Genomic DNA, 24,023 nt, shown 5'->3' on the forward strand with positions numbered 1-24,023 from the left:
AACACTTAAGTATATACACAATAGGTGCTACCAAAACAGCTTTTATTTATTTATTTTTTTTTTAAAGATTTTATTTATTTATTTGAGAGAGAGAGCACGAGCAGGGGGAAGAGACAGAGGGAGAGGGAGAAACAGACTCCCTGGTGAGCAGGGAGCCCAATGCGGGACTCGATCCCAAGACCCTGAGATCATGACCTGAGCCGAAGGCAGACGCTTAACCGACTGAGCCACCCAGGCGTCCCCAAAACAGCTTTTAAAAAATCCTGCTGAGGGGCACCTGGATGGCTCAGTCGGTTGAGAGTCCGACTCTTGAGTTCAGCTCAGGTTGTGATCTCAGGGTTGTGGGCTCTCTCTCTCTAAAATGAATAAATAAAATCTAAAAAAAAAAAAATCCTACTGAAATGGCTTTAATGAATAAATATGATTGACTTTAAGTTAGTCAAGTTCATGTGCATACAGTCTGTGTGGGTAAAACACAAAGCGTACTACCGTGCACTCAGTAGGTCCTCAATTAACATTTGTATTAAAAAGGTTTTCTTACAGGGACGCCTGAGTGGCTCAGTCGGTTAAGCATCTGCCTTCAGCTCAGGTCATGATCCCAGGGTCCTGGGATCGAGTCCCGCATCGGGCTCCCTGCTCCACGGGGAGCCTGCTTCTCCCTCTGCCTATGCATCTCTCTCTCTGTCTCTCATGAATGGATAAATAAAATCTTTAAAAAAAAAAAAAGATTTTCTTACAAGTAGATTAAATATACTTAATGCAGCAAACCCATCTTTACAGATAGTACCTCAATGGCAGATTTTACTGCTGCCTGGGCTCGGGCAATAATAATTGGGTGTAGGCAATAATAATTCTCATTGTCCTTAGAAAATTTAAACTGTAATAAACCCACTCAAAGTCTCTCTGCTTTTTACTACTGGTAATTTTTATGTATCAGAAATTCTAAGCAGCCTTGGTGATTAAAAAAAAAAATCTTTCGGGGTGCCTGGGTGGCTCAGCTGTTAAGCGTCTGCCTTCGGCTCAGATCATGATCCCAGGGTCCTGGGATCGAGCCCCGCATCTGGCTCCCTGCTCAGCGGGAAGCCTGCTTCTTCTCACGCACCCCCTGCTTGTGTTCCCTCTCTCACTGTCTCTTTCTCTGTCAAATAAATAAGATCTTAAAAAAGAATCTATCAATCTAAGTTCTGAACAATTTCTGTAGTTATTAAGTTTTAATAATGCATATATAAACTTTAAATTAGCACATTTTAATTATCATTTAATAAATATATTCTACATGGAAGATAATTCAGAGAACTCCCAGTTATTCAGTTGGCCTTCAGTAAACATGGAGTCATCTATGTGGGTATTTTCCTAAATAAATTCATAAAAATTCAGGGTAATTCAGAGCTTTGGGCACAGTTCATGTCCTCCTTAGGTCTATATCTCTCATTTAAATAACTCTTATTAATAAATAGTGGTAGCATGGTGATTGTAAGGATGAAGAAACAGAACCTGATTGCTTCAGTGTTTTTATTCTATGTGACCAGTTAGAGTTTTCATTTGTGTGGAAAATTTAAGAGTGAAACAAAGTGCAAACTTTGAGGTGTAATTTTTCTGGTTGGTAAGTACAAATTTTAGTTTATATGTGAAACTATTCTTTTAAATAACTGAATCAAATATTTTTAACTTTGAAATTTATTCTTTTTGTTAATGTTTACTTCAAAACTAAAGAACAAATAAGAGAATAGGAGGTGTATTGTTTTTATTTAGTACTTCAACAGACCAACATGTAATTTAAGTTTTTCCTTTCCTCAAAAATGTTAATTCCATTACTTTTTTTTGGTACTATAATATTTATCTTATATTGGCATATAGGTAGAGTCGAATAAAAGAATTTTCACAGTCTGGGGGCGCCTGGGTGGCTCAGTCAGTTAAGCGTCTAACTCTTGATTTTGGCTCAGGTCATGATCTCAGGGTTGTGAGATCAAGTCCTGAGTCAGGCTCCATACTCAACATGGAATCTGCTTGACATTCTCTGCCTCTGCCCCTCCTCCTGCTCGAGCATGCTCACTTGTGTGCGCTCTCTCTCTCTCAAATAAAAAAAATCTAAAAAAAATAATTTTCACGGTCTTTCTTTCCTGGCTATTATTATTTGTTTCATTTCATGATCCTTACTTGAAATAATTTTGTCACATGGGGAAAGGGTATTAAAAAGGTTTTCTATGAACCATGAGAGACTATGGACTCTGAGAAACAAACTCTAGAGGGGAGGGGGGTGGGGGGATGGGTTAGCCTGGTGATGGGTATTAAAGAGGGCACGTTCTGCATGGAGCACTGGGTGTTATATGCAAACAATGAATCATGGAACACTACATCAAAAACTAATGATGTAATGTATGGTGATTAACATAACATAAAATTTTAAAAATGTAAAAAAAGTGCTACCCCTCTGTATGTCATATTCTGATTATTCCATTGGGCTAAAATGATCATAAAGTGAATGGTATTCAAATTAAGTGGGCTTTACTATAAGCTTAATATTTAGAATTTTACTTGTCCTTCACGAGAAAACTGTTCCTTGGGCATAATTCATGTGCCAAAATGGGATATCAGTGATTTTAAGTGTATATATATATATATATATATATATATAGTATACAAGTGTATAAGTATAATTATATACTGTATTATATATGTAAGTATACTTATATAAATATACTTATAAGTATGTAAGTATATATAAGTATATAACTATAATATATGTAAGTATATAAGTACATCCCCGCTGAGCAGGGTGTGTGTGTGTGTATATATATATATATAAAATATAAGTATATGATGTATATATGTATATATATAATATATATAGTATGTAATATATATGTGTGTGTATATATATACACATACATACACACACATATGTTTTTTAAACATGAAAATGATCCAGTATTCAAATTCTAGTAAAATTGGGCTATTTTAAAATTTAGCAAGCACATATCTATGTGTTTATTGATGGAATCCTAGTAATTGCTGGCATTTATTAAATGTTTATGATGTGTCAGATACCATTCTATGTGCTTTAGTTAATTTTGTTATAACAACCCTAATGGGAACGTACAGTTATCTCATTTTATAGAGAGAAAACTGAGGCACAAAGGGATTAAGGAACTTGTTCAAGATCACACAGCTAATAAGTGGAGGAACCAAGATTCATCCTGATTCAGGGTCCCCAAGTTCAACCCCAGTGCCTCAATGACTCACATATATACACCAAATTGTGCCTCAATGAGTTTGAGAAATCATTTTGTAGTGAGAAAAGCATTCTGGATTTTAGGGTTCCATCGCTAATTCATTCTATAACTTTGAATGAGGCAATTAGGTGAATGTCCCTTATTTAGAGAGGCTTGAACTTATTCCATATAGAAGTTCTCTGAATTTCTTTCTAGTTGTAAATTTTGATGATTCTAGGATTATTTTTATGTAAAGAAGAAGATTTGATTTTTCATTTATCTAATAGGCTAAAAATGAACTAGAAAACTAAAGGACTAGCATGATTGAATTTAAGGTAGATAAATTTTTGATGTTTTGCAGTTGCAAAATTATACTATTAAACCTTTTATGTTCATTATTTCTTTGACTACAGAAAGAACATAAACTTCTTTGGGATTGATTGTGCATTCCAAAAATTGGCATGGTATAAAAACATATTATTCATATATGCTACTTTTATATAATTCACGTGTTGTGAGCCACTGCCTCGACCTTCTCAGTGCCAATATAAAGTAAAGCTCTTTGGGGGAAATGAACTTTTAAAGTGGAAAATAGATTATGCTGTATACCACTTTTCCTCCTTTCTCATGAAGGTTATCACCTTATTGAAATGACAATCCTTATTAACTCTCTATCCATAATATTTTTTCTTGGTAGAGACATAAAAAGTAACTTTTTAAAAAAAAGATTGAGAGAGAGAGATGTGTGAGGGGGCAGAGGGAGAGGGGAAGCAGACTCCTCACTGAGCATGGAGCCTGGGGTGCTGGGCTCTATCTCAGGATCCTGAGATCATGAGCCAAGACCAAGTGTCCAATACAGAACCAACTAAACCACCCAAGTGCCCCAAAAAGTAACTTTTGTAAAAAAAGATTTTTTATTCATTTGAGAGAGAGCAAGCAAGAGCACGAGCAGGGGGAAGGGTCAGAGAGAGAGGGAGAAGCAGACTCCCCACTGAGCAGGGTGCCCGGCTGGGGCCTCCACCCCAGGCCCACCCGGGATCATGACCTGAGCTGAAGGCAGACCGACTGAGCCACCCAGGTGCCCCCAAAAGTAACTTTTATAATAAAAGAAATACAATTCCTTGCCATCCCTCCAAACTCCCTGCTTGAAAGGGCACCCCCCCTCCCACCCACCTCCCCACGTTCAATACTCTTTTTTTTTTTTTCTTTTTTCAGGGAGGGGGAGAGAGACAAAGCATGTGACTGGAGGGAGGAGGCAGAGGGACAAGCAGACTCTGTGCTGAGCATGAGCCCCATGTGGGGCTCAATTCTACGACCCCGAGATCATGACCTGAGCTGAAATTGAGAGTCGGATGCTTAACCAACTGACCCACCTAGGCACCCCAATACTCTTTTAATAAAATTCCATTTCCCTCTTAATCCAGCTTTTAGTTTTTAACAATAAGTCAACAATATTTAACAATAAGTAGTTTTCCTGGAGCTAAAAAAAAAAAAAGGAAGGAGGAGAAATTAAACATTAACAAAGTAAGATTTCTGCTGCTTATTATGAAGTCCTCAGGAGTATCACCAAGTAAAAGAAAAAGCTCATATGAAATTTGTAAACATTCTACTTTCCTTCTCTTCATGTGCTACTAAAATTGTTATGTAAAATATTTTCCATTTTTATTTTTCTTTATGGCTACCATAATTTCTATCAAAGCAGAGGAAATAGAGGTAACTGTAAGTGAGAGCCAGTTTCTACTCTGCAATCTAGGAGAAAAACCTTTTACCCAAGGACAAATCAGGTAAGTATTTGTTAATTAATTCTCTCTAATGTTTTGGGGCCATATATGTAGCCATAATTTGTCAACTATAACCATAGATCATGGATTTAATTTAACTAAGAGATGATAAGGTAGATGCCACAGTATATAAAGTTCTGTAACTTTTAATTTATAGAAGCTTGGGTGTAAATTCTAATATTTGAGAAGCCTGTAGAACCATAAAAACATTAAAAACAACAAAGTTCTGTAAACTGGTTAAATCTAACTCTGGTCTTCATGATTTAAAAACAATATGAATAGAGCTAAAGAAGGTTAAGAAGAAAGTTTTGGAGAATAGTCAGAGTCTGGAAAATAGTCCAAGTTGTTGAACTTAGAAAAGCAAAGGCTAAGAGGTGATAATGCTTTTCAAGTAGGTAAGATATTGTCATACTGAGAATGGTGCCTATCCTTCTACCATCTCCAGAGGGGAAATGCAGCAGGATAAATTTACATTAGAAAAAGGTTTTCAAAACCACAATGAGATACCACCTCACACCAGTCAGAATGGCTAAAATTAACAACACAGGAAACAACAACATGTTGGTGAGAATGCAGAGAAAGGGGAACCCTTTTACACTGTTGGTGGGAATGCAAGCTGGTACAGCCACTCGGAAGCCAGTATGGTGGTTCTTCAAGAAGTTAAAAATAAAGCTACCCTATGACCCAGCAATTGCACTACTAGGTATTTACCCCAAAGATACAAATGTAGTGATCTGAAGGGGCACTGCACCCCAATGTTTATAGCAGCAATGTCCACAATAGCCATACTGTGGAAAGAGCCAAAATGCCCATCGACAGGTGAATGGATAAAGATGTGGTATGTGTGTGTATGTATATATATACACATACATGTTTGTATGTGTACACACACACACACACACATACATACACACAAAGGAATATTACTCAGCCAGCAGAAAGGATGAATATTTACCATTTATATTGATGTGAATGATATACTCCAGTATATTATCCTGAGTGAAATAAGTCAGAGAAAGACAATTATATGGTTTCACTCATATGTAGAATATAAGAAACAGTGCAGAGGATAATAAGGTAAGGGAGGGAAAACTGAATGGGAAGTAACCAGAGAGGGAGACAAACCATGAGAGACTCATAACATTGGAAACAAACTGAGGGTTGCTGGAGGGGAGGTGGGTGGGGGATGGGGTAACTGGGTGATGGGCATTAAGGAGGGCATGTGATGTAATAAGCACTGGGTGTTATACGCAACTGATGAACATTACATCTGAAACTAATGATGTACTATATGTTGGCTAATTGAATTTAAATTGAAAAATCAAAGATTTTGAAATTAAGGATGTTTAATATTAGAATGATTTACATCAGGAAGTTGTAGAATCCACTTTCTAAAAGGTCTAAGTAGCCCGATCATCTGCCAAGAATAGCTTATATACCCACTTACACATCCAACTAATTTTATGGGGCCGTTATTTATTTTGAAAAACACATAGTGATTTTTGTCTAAGGCAGTAGCTAACATGGTATATTTCTAATGATAGAATATTTAAACTTACAGAACTGACTTTAGGAATATTACAGAAAATTATAAAGGTATTTTATGAGTCCAGAAATAGTCATGTATTTTATTCAGTTCCATTGTTCACTGTGTGACCATTAACATGTTTAATTTTTCTGTTTCATGTAATACTCTCCAAATATGGGGCGCCTGGGTGGCTCAGTCATTAAGCATCTGCCTTCGGGTCAGGTCATGATCCCAGGGTCCTGGGATCGAGCCCCGCATCGGGCTCCCTGCTCGGCAGGAAGCCTGCTTCTCCCTCTCCCACTCCCCCTGCTTGTGTTCCTGCTCTCACTGTCTCTGTCAAGTAAATAAATAAAATCTTTAAAAAAAAAACAAAACTCTCCAAATACATATATGTTAACACTGACAGAAATTGAATTATGGACTCTTAATGAATCACCTCTACCAAGACTCAAGAGAAGGATGGGAAATTTAAAGATGAGTGTTTTCAGGATTGTTGAGGGCTGCTTTCTGAAATGTATGATAAGGTGCAGATTTCAAACAGTAAGTGGACCACGGTGTGATAATCTGAAAATGGCATTTAGGAACAAAGAAAAGGCTGTTTCTCACTTATTTCTATTGATTGAGAGAAAGTGAGGAAAGTAAGGACTAAATAGTTATATTGGAAAAGGCAACTTGTGACTTAAGGGAAAACCAGATTTTTATGAAGAGTGAACTGCAGAGGATAAAAGGAGTTTATCCTCAAAGAAATGGACTCTCTAGTAGGTGGGGGTGGGGGTGGAGGGTAAAGAATGGCTTGAGAATTTGAAGAATTGGGTGTGGAGTGAGTGTGGTTGGGTTTGAGGGGGGTTGAGTGTGAAGCTGTGATAGTCGGAAGCAAAAGGGAAAAAAGATGTGCTGATGGAGGTGACTGACTAAAACAGATGAAGAGAAAAGTAGACACATTAGAGGAAAATCAGGGCCATTAAGATATTTCATTATGAGCAAGAAAATATTAAAGATAATCAGTTATGTAGTAGAGGAAAACTGGAGGGGACAGTAATTACTCCAGGACTGAGAAGGGCACACATATGCAAAAAGTCACCAGGCTGACTGACCCTTTATTTCAAGAAGAGTTTTCCTAGAACAGTGTTCAGAGACTTAAATGTGGATGTTGATTGTAGAGTGTCTGGTCCTCAAGGACATAGGCCTCTAGGAAGACCAAGGTGCCAGGGACAACACTAAGGGGTCAGCAGGGTTGGAAAGCTATGATTTTTATCTTCTTTACATCTCTGTGTAGAGCTGTAGCATTTTGTAGGAGACCTGCATAATTCAAGACTATTCTTGGCGGCAAAGAATGGAAAGTTTGCTATTGCTATGTGGCAGTAGCTTAAAAGAGTTTTTTAAATCACTCACCAGCCAGCTTCAAAACTGTGACTCTTGATGAGTTATTAATTTGGGGGAATTTGTGTTATTTCATATTTTGCATATAAAATGAATCTTTATTATCAATTCATTTCCTGTTTGCATAAAATGCAACCTTAACAAGAAACCTAAGTAGTTTTCCTGTTAAGAGTAATGATAGCTAACATTCATTGGGCTTCTTATTGCCAGGCGCTTTACGTGTATAGATTCACTTTATATTCAGACAACTCTTTGAAGTAGGCACTATTATTCTGTCCCAAGCTCTCTTGTATAGGTGAGGAAGCTGGATGCAAAGATTTTTATCCAATGTCACACACTTATTCTGTGGTGCAGTGTTCCAATGTGGAACTGGGATTTGCATTCCAACTTTCTGGCTCCAGAGCCCATGCTTTTGCCCCCTATACTACATACCTTTTTATATATAAAAATTGTGAGTTGTGGGTTGCTTGGAAACTATTATTCTTTGAACTATTGGTGACTTGAGTATATTGTAGGTGGTGCACAATTTATGTCAAAAGTGGCTTTTGTGTACTGCTACATAAAATGAAAATTGACTTATTGCTTCTATAAATGTCTTAAAGAAGTTCATGCCAATATACTTAGTGATGTGAAGGGCTGTTGCCTTGGTTAGGCCAGTTGCTGTTATTCAAATAAGACCACATTGGGTGATATAACCTTAGTTAGTGAATTTCCTGGGATTTGACTCAGTTTTGTGGTCTTAGAAACCTGGTCTAGTCATTAAGTGTCCCAGAGAGGATTAAATTAGCCTAACAATCTCATCAGCCAAATATGTAAAGCCAGAATGCAAATTTATTAATTTACAATGAGATAAAACTGTTACATAAACCAGTCATACCAGGATGATCAATGTATTTTCTTTCAGGTTGTGAACCTAGATGAGAAATCAAATTATAATCAAGAGGTTTCTTGGTGAACAACAGGCACCATGAATATTTCTTGTTTCCCCTCCCCCCCCCAATTTGTCTATTTCAGAAATTCCTCAAGGATATCATCAATAATAGCTGCTATTGGCATTGTACTGTCAGTCCTTAACTTATAAATAGCCTCCACCCCTGTCCCCCACCACCAGGGGCTCTGCTGCCATAGAAACAGTTGTTAATAAACATGGGTATTTAGAGAATCTGTGGGTACAGAATTGAAGGAAGGGAAAGTCTTGAAAAGCAGAGTTGCAAAAGGGTGCTAATTTCATGGATGGACTCCTAAGTAGGATGAGTAGGGATCTCTATACCTAAGATGTATTTTTGTAGCACTGCCTGAAGGGCTTTCTCCCCTCACTTCTGTTATATTGCCTGAAATTTCACCAAATAAGAGATTGGTTTCTATTTGTTAAATGTTCTCTTATAACTATAAATATCTTTGTGTGGTGGTTATTCTTAGTGACCTTACTAATACCCATTCCCTGTTGCTCACCTTCATTTTCTTAGGGGCGGCAATGTGCCCAGCTTTAAGCAAAAAACCCTAGTTAAAGCCAGTCATAACAATCCCATTCTCTTTCGCCAGTGATTCTGAAGACAAGTCTGTTGACTTTAGGGAAGGTTTTTGTTTTCCTGATAAAGAGACCATAGGTGGCTGGTACTCTCCTCTTTCCACTTTCTTTGTGCCTTAAATGCAGACACGAAGCTGGGAGACTAACGGTCATCTTGCAACCATGAGATGACAAGTATGAGGCTGAAAATGTGATTCCAAACAAACTGAGGACCATGGAGGAGATGGATCAAGAGAGTTTGGAACATTGTTGGACAGTGCATCCAACCTTGGACTGCCTACCTCCAGGCTTATTATGGGGAAAAATAAGGGGCGGGGGAGGAGTTGTAACCTTTGTTATATGATAGCAAAGCTTTTGATTAACCTGTGCCTGCTGTTTCTTGGAAGGCTGACTGTGTGCAAACTGAAGCTGCAGTGTTAGGAAAAATTTAGAATATTTTCATGTGTTGGTTACTTTTTGTGGCTTTTCAGAAGGATCCCAGAGAAGGGGGTGAACTCAAATTAGTGTTCCTCAGCATGAGAGCAGAAAGGGCAACAAAATACAGCTTAGGTATAGAGGTATTCTTTTAGTTCACACTCTAAATTGACAAAGAGTCCCATATTTTGGAATTTTGTAGGGATTAAGGGCAGTACCTCCTCACCTAAGACTATTTTTAGAATTGCTTCAAATCTTTTATGAGAGTTCAGAGGTCAGTAGCTAAGAGATGAAAATCTCCAGGCCTAAAAATTATTTCTAGAAATGTTTTACTCACAGGAACTGATCTGAAGAAAATAGACCAGAGGCTTGATGTGTTTTTGAGGGAATTTGAGGGAAGCTGGCAATTAATTGTGATTGTTTTTACCTTCTAAGCAGTTCTTGTACCTTCCTCCCTAAGGCAAACCAATATGAAGTAGACCACAAAAGCTATGGAACCCCTGAGAAGGGCATCCACTTAAAAATCGACCTTAGATATGGTTATACAGGACAGTGACAAAACAGATACTCTAGAGACTTAAACTAACAGCTGCCAGACTGACTAGTCAAGGAGTTTACCTTATTGCCTGACAAAGAATCTGTGATTTCTGACCAATAAGATTTGATACGGATTGTGAACTGTTGACCACTGTGTGCTTCCTATTATCCCCTTTCTTAATGGAATTTTTATTGAGGTCACTCTGTTCTTTCTTTTTCACTATTTTATAAATATATATAGGAAGGGAGTGGTTTAGAGACAGGTTATGTTTTAGCAATACACATGGTCAGATACAGCAATAAGAGTTGCCATATTTGTAGTACATAGAACACATAGAAAGTCGCCCAGAGATCCTATTTCATGGGGTATTTGGATGAAATAGTGGGGTTGTCTTCCTTGAGAAAATGGTCTTTTCTGTTTAACATATATGTGTAAGAGGTGTGTGTGTGCATATTGAGTTGAGGACTGGCAGACATTGTTGGTGGCCAGCCCATATCCATTCCTTACCTGTACCATAAAAATTAGAAAGTTGAATATTTGGTTTTTGAATCTTTCTTACTGCTGCAGTAGCCATGCACTACAATTCCAGATTTCAGTCTATGAATCTGCTGGGGGACTTCATGGAAAGCTTTCCATTTTTCTAAATAAGGGGCCAGACAGGGCTGGGGTTAAGCCCTTTTCTTGCTTTGACCTTAGATACGATGTTTGGAGCTGCAGTGATCATCTTGGAAGTATTAGACAACAAATAACGAATGCAAAAAGTTAATATGTTAGGATGGTGGAGCAAGAGTATTGAAGATATTGATGGCATTATTGATTGCTAACCCAACCTTAGCAATCACTGAGTTCAAGACTTTTTGTCTTGTGTGAAAAATGAATCCATGTTTCTTTTTATTTTTTTATTTTTTTTAAAGATTTTATTTATTTATTTGAGAGAGAGAATGAGATAGAGAGAGAACATGAGAGGGGGGAGGGTCAGAGGGAGAAGTAGACTCCCTGCTGAGCAGGGAGCCCAATGTGGGACTCAATCCCGGGACTCCAGGGTCATGACCTGAGCCAAAGGCAGTCGCTTAACCAACTAAGCCACCCAGGCGCCCCTGAATCCATGTTTCTATATGCTATTGTCAACTGGGTTCTCTGTTCCCTATAACCCAAAACGTCCTTAACAGTTACAGTATGTCTCTTTTCTGTACTACAATGTCAAGGATAGTTTTTGTTCATTTTTAGTCATGATGTCTTACTAGTAAGTAATGGCTATATGAAGAGAATCTTTTTTAAACTTTCGAAGTGTTACTATGTGCAGGCATCTTCTCAATATGTGGCCCAGATTGCAATTTTTTTTTTTTTTTTTTTTTACTTTTTGGAAGAGAACATTGGCATATCTCAGCATTGCACTTTTAATATAATTAAGAAACACCTTTTTAAAAAATTATGTTAATCACCATACATTACATCATTAGTTTTTGATGTAGTGTTCCATGATTCATTGTTTGTGCATAACACCCAGTGTTCCATGCAGAACGTGCCTTCTTTAATACCCATCAACAGGTTAACCCATCCTCCCACCCCCTTCCACTCTAGAACCCTCAGATTGTTTTTCAGAGTCCATAGTCTCTCATGGTTCATCTCCCCCTCTGATTTCCCCCCTTCATTCTTTCCCTCCTGCTATCTTCTTGTTTTGTTTTTTAACATATAATGTATTATTTGCTTCAAGGTACAGATCTGTGATTCAACAGTCTTGCACACTTCACAGTGCTCACCATAGCATATACCCTCCCCAATGTCTATCACCCAGCCATCCCATCCCTCCCACCCGCCACCACTCCAGCAACCCTCAGTTTGTTTCCTGAGATTAAGAATTCCTCATATCAGTGAGGTCATATGATACATGTCTTTCTCTGATTGACTTATTTCGCTCAGCAAAATACCCTCCAGTTCCAGCCACCTCGTTGCAAATGGCAAGATCTCATTCCTTGTGATGGCTGCATAATATTCCATTGTATATATATACCACATCTTCTTTATCCATTCATCTGTCAATGGACATCTTGGCTCTTTCCACAGTTTGGCTATTGTGGACATTGCTGCTATAAACATCGGGGTGCAAGTACCCCTTCGGATCCCTACATTTGTATCTTTAGGGTAAATACCCAGTAGTGCAATTGCTGGATCGTATGGTAGCTCTATTTTCAACTTTTTGAGGAACCTCCATACTGTTTTCCAGAGTGGCCGCACCACCTTGCATTCCCACCAACAGTGTAGGAGGGTTCCCCTTTCTCCACATCCCCGCCAACTTCTGTCATTTCCTGACTTGTTAATTTTAGCCATTCTGACTGGTGTGAGATGGTATCTCATTGAGGTTTTGATTTGGATTTCCCTGATGCCGAGCGATGTTGAGCACTTTTTCATGTGTCTGTTGGCCACTTGGATGTCTTCTTTGGAAAAATGTCTGTTCATGTCTTCTACCCATTTCTTGATTGGATCATTTGTTCTTTGGGTGTTGAGTTTGATAAGTTCTTTATAGATTTTGGATACTAGCCCTTTATCTGATATGTCATTTGCAAATATATTCTCCCATTCTGTCGATTGTCTTTTGGTTTTGTTGACTGTTTCTTTTGCTATGCAAAAGCTTTTTGTCTTGATGAGGTCAAAATAGTTCATTTTTGCCCTTGCTTCCCTTGCCTTTGGCGATATTTCTGGGAAGAAGTTGCTGCAGGTGAGGTCGAAGAGGTTGCTGCCTGTGTCCTCCTTTAGGATGTTGATGTACTCCTGTCTCACATTTAGGTCTTTCAACCATTTTGAGTCTATTTTTGTGTGTGATGTAAGGAAATGGTCCAGTTTCATTCTTCTGCATGTAGCTGTCCAATTTTCGCAACACCATTTGTTGAAGAGATTGTCATTTTTCCATTGGACATTCTTTCCTGCTTTGTCGAAGATTAGTTGACCATAGAGTTGAGGGTCCATTTCTGGGCTCTCTATTCTGTTCCATTGATCTATGTGTCTGTTTTTGTGCCAGTACCATAGTGTCTTGATGATGACAGCTTTGTAATAGAGTTGACAGTCCGGAATTGTGATGCCACCAGCTTTGCTTTTCTTTTTCAACATTCCTCTGGCTATTCGGGTTCTTTCCTGGTTCCATGCCAATTTTGGGATTATTTCTTCCATTTCTTTGAAAAAAGTTGATGATATTTTGATGGGGATTGCATTGAATGTGTAGATTACTCTAGGTAGCATTGACATTTTCACAATATTTGTTCTTCCAGTCCATGAGCATAGAACGTTTTTCCATTTCTTTGTGTCTTCCTCAATTTCTTTCATGAGTATTTTATAGTTTTCTGAGTACAGATTCTTTGCCTCTTTGGTTAGATTTATTCCTAGGTATCTTATGGTTTTGGGTGCAATTGTAAATGGGATCCACTCCTTAATTTCTCTTTCTTCTGTCTTGTTGGTGTATAGGAATGCCACTGACTTCTGTGCATTGATTTTATATCCTGCCACTTTCCTGAATTCCTGTATGAGTTCTAGCAGTTTTGGGGTGGAGTCTTTTGGGTTTTCCACATAAAGTATCATATCATCTGCAAACAGTGAGATCGTTTGATTTCTTCTTTGCCGATTTGGATGCCTTTGATTTCTTATGTTGTCTGATTGCTGCGGCTAGGACTTCTATTGCTATGTTGAATAGCAGTGGTGATAGTGGACATCCCTGCCATGTTCCTCACCTTAGTGGGAAAGCTCTGTTTTTCCCCATTGAGAATGATATTCGCTGTGGGTTTTCATAGATAGCTTTTATGATATTGAGGTATGTACCCTCTATCCCTGTACTCTGAAGAGTTTTGATCAAGAAAGGATGCTGTACTTTGTCAAATGCTTTTTCTGCATCTATTGAGAGGATCATATCGTTCTTGTTCTTTCTTTTATTAATGAATTGTATCACATTGTTGGATTTGCGGATGTTGAACCAACCTTGCAGCCCAGGAATAAATCCCACTTGGTCATGGTGAATAATCCTTTTAATGTACTGTTGGATCCTATTGGCTAGTATTTTGGTGAGAATTTTTGCATCCATGTTCATCAGGGATATTGGTCTGTAATTCTCCTTTTTGATGGGGTCTTTGTCTGGTTTGGGGATCAAGGCAATGGTGGCCTCATAAAACGAGTTTGGAAGTTTTCCTTCCATTTCTATTTTTTGGAACAGTTTCAGAAGAATAGGTATTAATTCTTCTTTAAATGATTGGTAGAATTCCCCTGGGAAGCCATCTGGCCCTGGGCTTGGGAGATTTTTGATGACTGCTTCAATTTCCATAGTGGTTATAGGTCTGTTCAGGTTTTCTATTTCTTCCTGGTTCAGTTTTGGTAGTTGATACATCCTAGGAATGCATCCATTTCTTCCAGGTTATCTAATTTGCTGGCATAGAGTTGCTCATAATATGTTCTTATAATTGTTTGTATTTCTTTGGTGTTGGTTGTGATCTCTCCTCTTTCATTCATGATTTTATTTATTTGGATCCTTTCTCTTTTCTTTTGATAAGTCTGGCCAGGGGTTTATCATTCTTATTAATTCTTTCAAAGAAGCAGCTCCAAGTTTCGTTGATCTGTTCTACTGTTCTTTTGGTTTCTATTTCATTGATTTCTGTTCTGATCTTTATAATTTCTCTTCTCTTGCTGGGTTTAGGCTTTATTTGCTGTTCTTTCTCCAGCTCCTTTAGGTGTAGCGTTAGGTTGTGTATTTGAGACCTTTCTTCTCGAGAAAGGCTTATATTGCTATATACTTTCCTCTTAGGACCGCCTTTGCTGCATCCCAAAGATTTTGAACAGTTGTGTTTTCATTTTCATTGGTTTCCATGAATTTTTAAAATTCTTCTTTAATTTCCTGATTGACCCATTCATTCTTTAGTAGGATTCTCTTTAGCCTCCATGTATTTGAGTTCTTTCCGCTTTCCTCTTGTGATTGAGTTCTAGTTTCAAAGCATTGTGGTCTGAAAATATGCAGGGAGTGATCCCAATCTTTTGGTACCAGTTGAGACCTGATTTGTGACCTTGGATGTGATCTATTCTGGATAATGTTCCACGGGCACTAGAGAAGAATGTGTATTCTGTTGCTTTGGGATGGAATGTTCTGAATATATCTGTGAAGTCCATTTGGTCCAGTGTGTCATTTAAAGCCTTTATTTCCTTGTTGATCTTTTGCTTAGATGATCTGTCCATTTCAGTGAGGGGGGTGTTAAAGTCCCCCACTATTATTGTATTGTTGTCGATGTGTTTCTTTGCTTTTGTTATTAGTTGCCTTATATAATTGGCTGCTCCCATGTTAGGGGCATAGATATACAATTGTTAGATCTTCTTGTTGGACAGACCCTTTAAGTAGGATATAGTGTCCTTCCTCATCTCTTATTACAGTCTTTGGTTTAAAATCTAATTTGTCTGATATAAGGATTGCCACACCAGCTTTCTTTTGGTGTCCATTAGCATGGTAAATGGTTTTCCACCCCCTCACTTTCAATCTGGAGGTGTCTTTGAGTCTAAAATGAGTCTCTTGCAGACAGCATATCGATGGGTCTTGTTTTTTTATCCAGTCTCGTACCCTGTGTCTTTTAATTGGGGCACTTACCCGTTTACATTCAGGGTAACTATGGAAAGATCTGAATTTAGTGCCATTGTATTGCCTATAAGGTGATTTTTACTGTATATTGTCTGTGTTCCTTTCTGGTCTATGTTACTTTTAGGCTCTCGCTTTGCTTAGAGGACCCCATTCAATATTTCTTGTAGGGCTGGTTTCGTGTTTGCCTATTCCTTTAGTTTTTGTTTGTCCTGGAAGCTTTTTATCTCTCCTTCTATTTTCAGTGACAGCCTAGCTGGATATAGTATTCTTGGCTGCATATTTTTCTCATTTAGTGCTCTGAATATATCATGCCAGTCCTTTCTGGCCTGCCAGGTCTCCGTGGATAGGTCTGTTGCCAATCTGATGTTTCATTGTAGGTTACAGATCTCTTGTCCCAAGTTGCTTTCAGGATTTTCTCTTTGTCTCTGAGACTCGTAAGTTTTACTATTAGATGTCGGGGTGTTGACCTATTTTTATTGATTTTGAGGGGGGTTCTCTGTGCCTCCTGGATTTTGATGCCTGTTTCCTTCCCCAAATTAGGGAAGTTCTCTGCTATAATTTGCTCCAATATACCTTCTGCCCCTCTCTCTCCTTCTTCTTCTTCTGGGATCCCAATTATTCTAATATTGTTTCGTCTTATCGTATCACTTATCTCTCAGATTCTGCCCTCGTGATCCAGTAGGTGTTTATCTCTCTTTCTCAGCTTCTTTATTTTCCATCATTTGGTGTTCTATCTCACTGATTCTCTCTTCTGCCTCATTTATCCTAGCAGTTAGAGCCTCCATTTTTGATTGCACCTCATTAGTAGCCTCTTTGATTTTGACTTGGTTAGATTTTAGTTCTTTTATTTCTCCAGAAAGGGTTTCTCTGTTATCTTCCATGCTTTCTTCAAGCTCAGCTAGTATCTTTATAATCGGCATTCTGAACTCTCGTTCTGACATCTTACTAATGTCCGTATTGATTAGGTCCCTGGCAGTCTGTACTGCCTCTTGTTCTTTTTTTTTTGAGGTGAGTTTTTCCATCTTGTCAGTTTGTTCAGAGGAGGATAGATGAATGAGAGGACAAAATGCTAACAGGGTAACAACGGCCCCAGAAAAACACACGCTGAACAAATCAGAAGAGACCTGAACCCGGGGGAAAGAAAGGGAAAGAAAGAAAAACAAAACAAAAAGAAAAAGATAAAAAAAAAAGAATATGATCAAATATGTTCAGGCTGGTGATGAATAGATCAGTGCCACACACTAGATTTTCAGCATATTTTGGTCTCTTAAAGGAAACTGCCTCCCAAAATTTTAAAGAAAGAAAAGCTTATGTATGTATAAAAATAAGGGTAAATACGATGAAGAGATGGAATATGACTTAAAGATGAAAATTATAAAAGATTTTATAACAGGAATTGATAAGGTAAGAAGTTGGTTGAAAAAGAAATAAGAGAAATTAAAAAAAAAAAAAAGACATTGTGATCAGGCAGGAGACTAGAACAAAGCCATACACTAGAGATTTGGTGTATATTTTGCTCTGTTAGAAGAAATTGTATCCCAAAATTTTATAGAGAGAACAACTTATATATATATACTAAAAATAAGGTAAACTGCTATGAAGGAATAGAATATGACTCTTAAAATGAAAAATAAAAAGGATTTTTAAAAAAGGGATTGTTAAGATGTTCGTTGAAAAAGGGAAAAAAAAATTTTTTTAAAAAATAGAAAAAGAAAAAAAAGAAAATTAAAAAAATTAGCTTTGAAACACTAAAGAATCAGGGGAAAAAATGCCATGAATTCTATGTGCTGTGTTCCCCTAGCGCTGGAGTTCTGCCGTTCTCATTGATTGGTAAACTTGGTCTTGGTTGGCTGTTCTTGCTGATCTTCTGAGGTATTGGCCTGTTGCCGTGGTTCCCAACTGTGTTTGCTGGAGGCGGAATTGCCCCGCCCTTGCCGGGTCCGGGCTAAGTAATCTGCTCGGGTTTGCTCTCGGGAGGTTTTGTTCCCTGGAAGCTTTCCGTACAGCTTCGGAGGACAAGAATGAAAACAGTGGCCTCTCAATCTCCACCCCAGAGTAGATGAGAACTCGGGACCCCACTCGTCAGTGAACCCCCAGAGAAAAGCAGTCAGTCATTCCCGTCTCCCTGGTCTCCAGCCGCACTCCGTGCTCACCCAGCCTGTGACCGAGCGTTTCTATATCTGGCACATGACCCCGTGAGGAGTCTCCAAACCCAGCAGATTCCTGTGGTGGGCTCCCACGCTGCTCCTTCCAGGGGAGGAAGGGGAGTCTCCCGGATCTGCCGCTTGTTGGGTCCCTGCTGGAAGAGCAGTGGCCCGACTGTGCCATGGATCACAGTTTATGGCAACCCTGAGCTTAGAGCCCACTCAGCTCCGTCTCTGCTGCCAGCTTCCCTGCTCCGATACCTGGGAGTTCTGCCGCAGTCAGGCATCCCCGGTCTTTCTGTGACCCCGAGGGTCCTGAGACCATACTGTCCCAGGGAGGGTTCCACCCTCTGCTTAGCCACTGGAACAAGGACCGTTAGCAGAGCCCACTTCTAAAAGTTCCATTTTTGTGTTCCACGGCTCTATCACTTGCCAGGACCCGGCTAATGGCGGCCCCCTCCCCCGTGGTCTATCTTCCCGAATATTGCCTCGGATTCACTTGTCTGCATATCCTACCTCCAGAAAATGGTCTCTTTTCTGTTAAAGAGTTGCTGCTATTCTTTTCTTTGATATCCTGTTGAGTGCGTAGGTGTTCAGAATGGTTTGATCCCTATCTAGCTGAATTCCTGGGACCAGATGAAATTTAGGTCTCCTACTCCTCCGCCATCTTGCTCCTCCTCCTTTAATCCATTTTGAGTTTGTTTTTGTGTGTAGTGTAAGAAAGTGATCCAGTTCCATTCTTTTGCAGGAAGTGTCTAGTTTTCCCAACACCATTTGTTGAAGAGAGTGTCATTTTCCCTTTGCATATTCTTGCTTCATTCTTGCTCCATTTAGCACCTATCAAAGATTAAATGACCATATAATTGTGGGCTTATTTCTGTGCTCTCTGTTCTGTTCCACTGTTCTGTGTCTCCTTTTGTGCCAGTACCATCCTGTTTTGATTCTTATAGCTTTGTAGTATAGCTTGAAATCTGGGATTGTGATATCTCCAGTTTTGTTCTTTTTTTTTTTCAAGATTGTTTTGACTATTCTTTTGTGGTTCCATACAAATTTTAAGATTATTTGTCCTAGTTCTGTGAAAAATGCTGTTGGTATTTTGATAGGGATTACGTTAAAACTGTAGATTGCTTTAGGTAGTATGACATTTTTACAATACTTGTTCTCTCAGTCCATGAGCATGGAATATCTTTCCATTTATTTGCATCATCTTCAAACTCCTTCATTAATATTTTACAGTTTTCAGAGTACAGTTCTTTCACCTCTTTGGTTAAGTTTATTCCTTGGTACTTTATTATTTTGGGTGCAGTTGTACATAGGACTATTTTCTCAATTTCTCTTTCTGTTACTTCATTATTAGTGTATGGAAATGCAAGGGATTTCTGCATACTGATTTTATATTCTGTGACCTTACTGAATTTATCAGATTCAGTAGTTTTTTGGTGGAGTCTTTTGGGTTTTCTGTATGTAGTTTCATGTTATCTGCCAATAGTGAAAGTTTTACTTCTTCCTTACCGATTTGGATGCCTTTGATTTCTTTCTCCTGTCTGATTACTGTGATTAGAACTTCCAGTACTATGTTGAATAAAAGGGTGGAAGTGGCATCCTTGCCTTTTTCCTGATAGTAGGGGAATGCTCTCAGTTTTCTACTATTTAGTATGATGTTAGCTGTCGGTTTTTCATAGATGACCTTTATTGTGTTAAGGTATGTTCCCTCGAAACCTCCTGTGTTGTAAGTTTTTATCATGAATGGATGTTGTACTTTTTTTTTTTTAAAGATTTTAATTATTTGTTTGATACAGAAAGAGATAGCGAGAGAGGGAACACAAGCAAGGGGAGTGTGAGAGGGAGACGCGGGCTTCCCTCTGAGCAGGGACCCAGATGCGGTCCTGGTATCATGACCCCAAAGGGAGACGCTTAACGACTGAGCCACCTAGGTGTCCCTGGATATTGTACTTTGACAAATGCTTTTTCTGCATTTGTTGAAATGATCATATGGCTTTTATCCTTTCTTGTTGATGTGGTGTATCATGTTGATAGATTTGCAAATATTGAACCACACTTGCATCCTAGGAAAAATCCCACTTGATCCTGGTGAGTGATTTATGTAATGTATCATTGGATAGATGGGTCTTGCTTTTTTATACAATATGATACCCTGTATCTTTTGATTGGAGAATTTAGTCTAACATTTACATTCAGAGTAATTATTGAAAGATATGAATTTAGTGCCATTGTATTACCTGGAAATTTGCTGTTTCTATAGATTGTCTGTTCCTTTCTGTTACTACTTTTGGGCTCTCTCTTTGCTCAGTGGATCCCCTTTAATATTTCCTGCAGGGCTGGTTTAGTGATCACAAATTCTTTTAGTTTCTGTTTGTCCTGGAAGCCCTTTATCTCTCCTTCCATTCTGAATGAAGCCTTGATGGATAAAGTATCCTGGCTGCATAATTTTCCCATTTAGTACTTGAATATATTATGCCAATCCTTTCTGGCCTTCCAGGTCTTTGTGGACTTATCTTGTGCCAGCCTTATGTATTTACCCTTGTAGGTTACGGACCTCTTGTTCCTAGCGGCTTTCAGGAATTTCTCTTTATCTCTGAAATCTGCAAGCTTCACTATTATATGTCAAGGTTTTGACCTATTTTTACTGATATTGGGGGGGGGGTTCTCTCTACCTCCTGAACTTGAATGCCTGTTTCCTTCCCCAGAGTAAGGAAGTTCTCAACTATAATTTATTCACATAAATGTTCTGCTTCTCTCTCTCTCTCTCTTCTTCTGGGACCCCTGTTTTTCAGATATTATTTCACTTAATAGTATTGCTGGTTTCTCAGAGTCAGCCTTCATGATCCAGTAGTTTTTCTCTTTTTCTCAGCTTCCTTACTTTCCCTCATTTTGTTTTCTATATGACTGACTCTTTTGCCTCATTTATCCTAGCTTATAGAGCCTCCATTTTTTACTGCATCTCAGTAATAGCCTTTTAAATTTTGACCTGATTAGATTTCAGTTCTTTTACTTCTCTGGAAAGGGATTCTCTAGTGTCTTCTATGCTTTTTTCAAGCCCAGCTAGTATCTTTATAATCGTTGTTTTGAATTCTACTTCTCACATTTTACTTATATCCATATTGATTAAATCCCTAGTAGTGAGTACTCCCTCTTGTTCTTTTGGGGTCAGTTCCCTCATCTCATCATTATGTACAGAAAAGAATAGAAGAAAGAGGGAGAAAAGACAAAAATAACAACACCACTAGAAAAAACAACCAAAGCTTTAAAGAAATTGGTCACTTTTCTATTTGTAGAATTGCAGCAATACTTTTCTCAGTTCTCTGATTGATTTTGCAGATATTCAGAATGATTTGATAACTATCTAGCTGAATTCCAGGGGCCAGAAAAACTTAGGGTCCCCTACTCCTCTGCCATCTTAACTCCTCCCCCCAGGGTCTCTATAAGCCGGCTACCAGAAAGTGATATAACCCTGGAGCACAAAATTGGAACTTCTAGAAGTCTGCTCCTGTGAGGGTCATCCGTGCTTGAAAGGTGCTCAGGTGGTGAAGCAGGGGAGAAGTGGGACAGTGTGGTCTTAGGATCCCTGGGGTCACAGAAAGAATATGGTGTCTGAGTTGGCAGTGTTCCCAAGCATTGTAGCAGGGAAACTGCCTACAATGAGCAAGGCCTGAGAGTGGGCTCTTAGTTCCGTTTGCCATTAACAATGAACCACCATAAAATTGGGTAACCACTTTCTGAGCAGGGGCCCTGGAGGCATCAATCTGTCGTGACCCTCCTCCTTCCCCCTGGAGGATCGGAGCAGGCGTGCTCCACAGTAGTCTACAGACTTTGACACACACGAAAGTGGTTGACTGCTTTTCCCTAAGTGTTCACTGAAGAGTGGGGCCAACTATTTTTCAGGTCCAGGGCTGGAGATTGGTGTGCTGACATGTTAAAATTTTTTTCCATCCTCTAAAGTGGCACAAAACCTTCAGGGATCAAAAGCCGCATAGAACAACCTGAAGCAGCTTTCACTGAGCCCAGCCCTCTGGCAAGGGGTGGTGCAATTGCACCCAGGCAGACACCTGAGAATCGTTACAACAGACCCTTCCCCAAAAGATCAGCAGGAGCATCAGGCTAATACCAAGTTTATGGATTACACAAAACTGAAAAATTCCAGCACTGGGGGAAAATGGTATATTCAATTTGATGTTTTTTTCCACAAGTCTTTCAGTTTATAACCTCAAATTGAATATACCATTTCGTGTTTGATATTTTTGATTTTGTTCTCTCATTCATCTATTCTCCAGACAAAATGACTAGAAGGAGAAATTCACAACAAAAGAAATAACCAGAGGTAATACTCTCTGCCATAGATTTAATCAATGTGGTAATATAAGAAAATGTCACAGCTAAAATTCAGAATAACAATTATAAAGATACTAGCTGGGCTTGAAAAAAAGCATAAGACACTGGAGAATCCCTTAGTGCAAAAGTAAAAGAATGAAATCTAACCAGGCTGAAATTAAAAATGCTTTTACTGAGGGCGCCTGGGTGGCTCAGTTGGTTAAGCGACTGCCTTCGGCTCAGGTCGTGATCCTGGAGTCCCGGGATCGAGTCCCGCATCGGGCTCCCTGCTCAGCGGGGAGTCTGCTTCTCCCTCTGACCCTCCTCCCTCTCGTGTGCTTGCTCTCTCTCATTCTCTCTCTCTCAAATAAATAAATAAAATCTTTAAAAAAAAAAAAATAAAAATAAAAAATAAAAAATAAAAAAAAAATAAAAATGCTTTTACTGAGATGCAGTCTAAAATGGATGTTCTAAAGGCGAGGTAAATGAGGCAGAGGAGAGAGTGACATTTATCATGGTAATGGACATCAAGAGAAAGCTGGGGTAATAATCCTTATATTAGACAAATTAGATTTTAAGCCAAAGAGTGTAATAAGGGATGAAGAGGAACACTATATCATACTATCCAAGAAGAAGATCAAACAATTATAAATATTTATGCTCCTAACTTGGGAGCAGCTAATTCTATCAACCAATTAGCAACCAAATTGAAGAAATATATTGATAATAATGCAATAGTAGTAGGGGACTTTAACATTCCACGCACAAAATGGGTAGATCATCGAAGCAAATGAACAAGGAACAAGGGGTTTGAATGACACACTGGACCAGATGCACATCACAGATATATTCAGAGCATTCCATCCTAAAGCAACAGAATACACATTCTTCTTGAGTGCACATGGAACATTCTCCAGAATAGATCACATTCTGGGAAGTAAATCAGGTCTCAACCAGTACCAAAGATTGGGATTTTTCCCTGCATGTTTTCAGACCACAGTGCTTTAAAATGAAGTCAATCACAAGAGAAAATTTGGAAGGAACACAAATATGTGGAGGTTAAAGAGCATCCTATTAAAGAATGAATGGATCCACCATGAAATTAGAAAAGAATTTTAAACAGTCATGGAAAGAAATGAATATGAAAACACAGCTTTCAAAACTTTTGGGATACAGCAAAGGCCGTCCTAAGAGGGAAGTACCAAGCAATATAAGCCTTTCGCAAGAAACAAGAAAGGTCTCGAATACACAACCTAACCTTATACCTAAAGGATCTGGAGAAAGAACAGCAAATAAAGCGTAAACCCAGCAAGAGACAATAAAGAATAAAGATTAGAGCAGAAATCAATGAAATAGAAACCAAATGAATATTAGAACAGATCAACGAAACTAAATGATGGTTCTTTGAAAGAATTAAAAAGATCAGTAAACCCTTGGCCAGACTTATCCAAAAGAAAAGAGAAAGGACCCAAATAAATAAAATCATGAATGAAATAGGAGAGACAACAACCAATATTGAAGAAATACAAACAATTATAAGAACATATGAGCAATTATATGCCAACAAATT

The 24,023-nt window shown here is 38.6% G+C and overlaps 1 protein-coding gene across 7 annotated transcripts in view; it reads left to right on the forward strand.

Annotated features, from left to right (window-relative positions):
• Positions 1-24,023, forward strand: part of NRG4 (neuregulin 4) — a 171,720-nt gene that overhangs the window by 4,496 nt on the left and 143,201 nt on the right. For 5 of the 7 annotated variants that reach the window (XR_004301062.1, XR_004301063.1, XR_004301061.1 and 2 more), the window contains exon 3: positions 4,912-4,996. The gene's annotated coding sequence lies outside the window, so the exon portion shown is untranslated. The remainder of the gene's footprint in view (positions 1-4,911; positions 4,997-24,023) is intronic. The other 2 variants (XR_004301067.1, XR_004301065.1) reach the window with 1 other exon arrangement.

The sequence above is a fragment of the Phoca vitulina genome, unplaced genomic scaffold (assembly GCF_004348235.1).
Source record: "Phoca vitulina isolate PV1807 unplaced genomic scaffold, GSC_HSeal_1.0 scaffold20, whole genome shotgun sequence".
Taxonomy (NCBI): domain Eukaryota; kingdom Metazoa; phylum Chordata; class Mammalia; order Carnivora; family Phocidae; genus Phoca; species Phoca vitulina.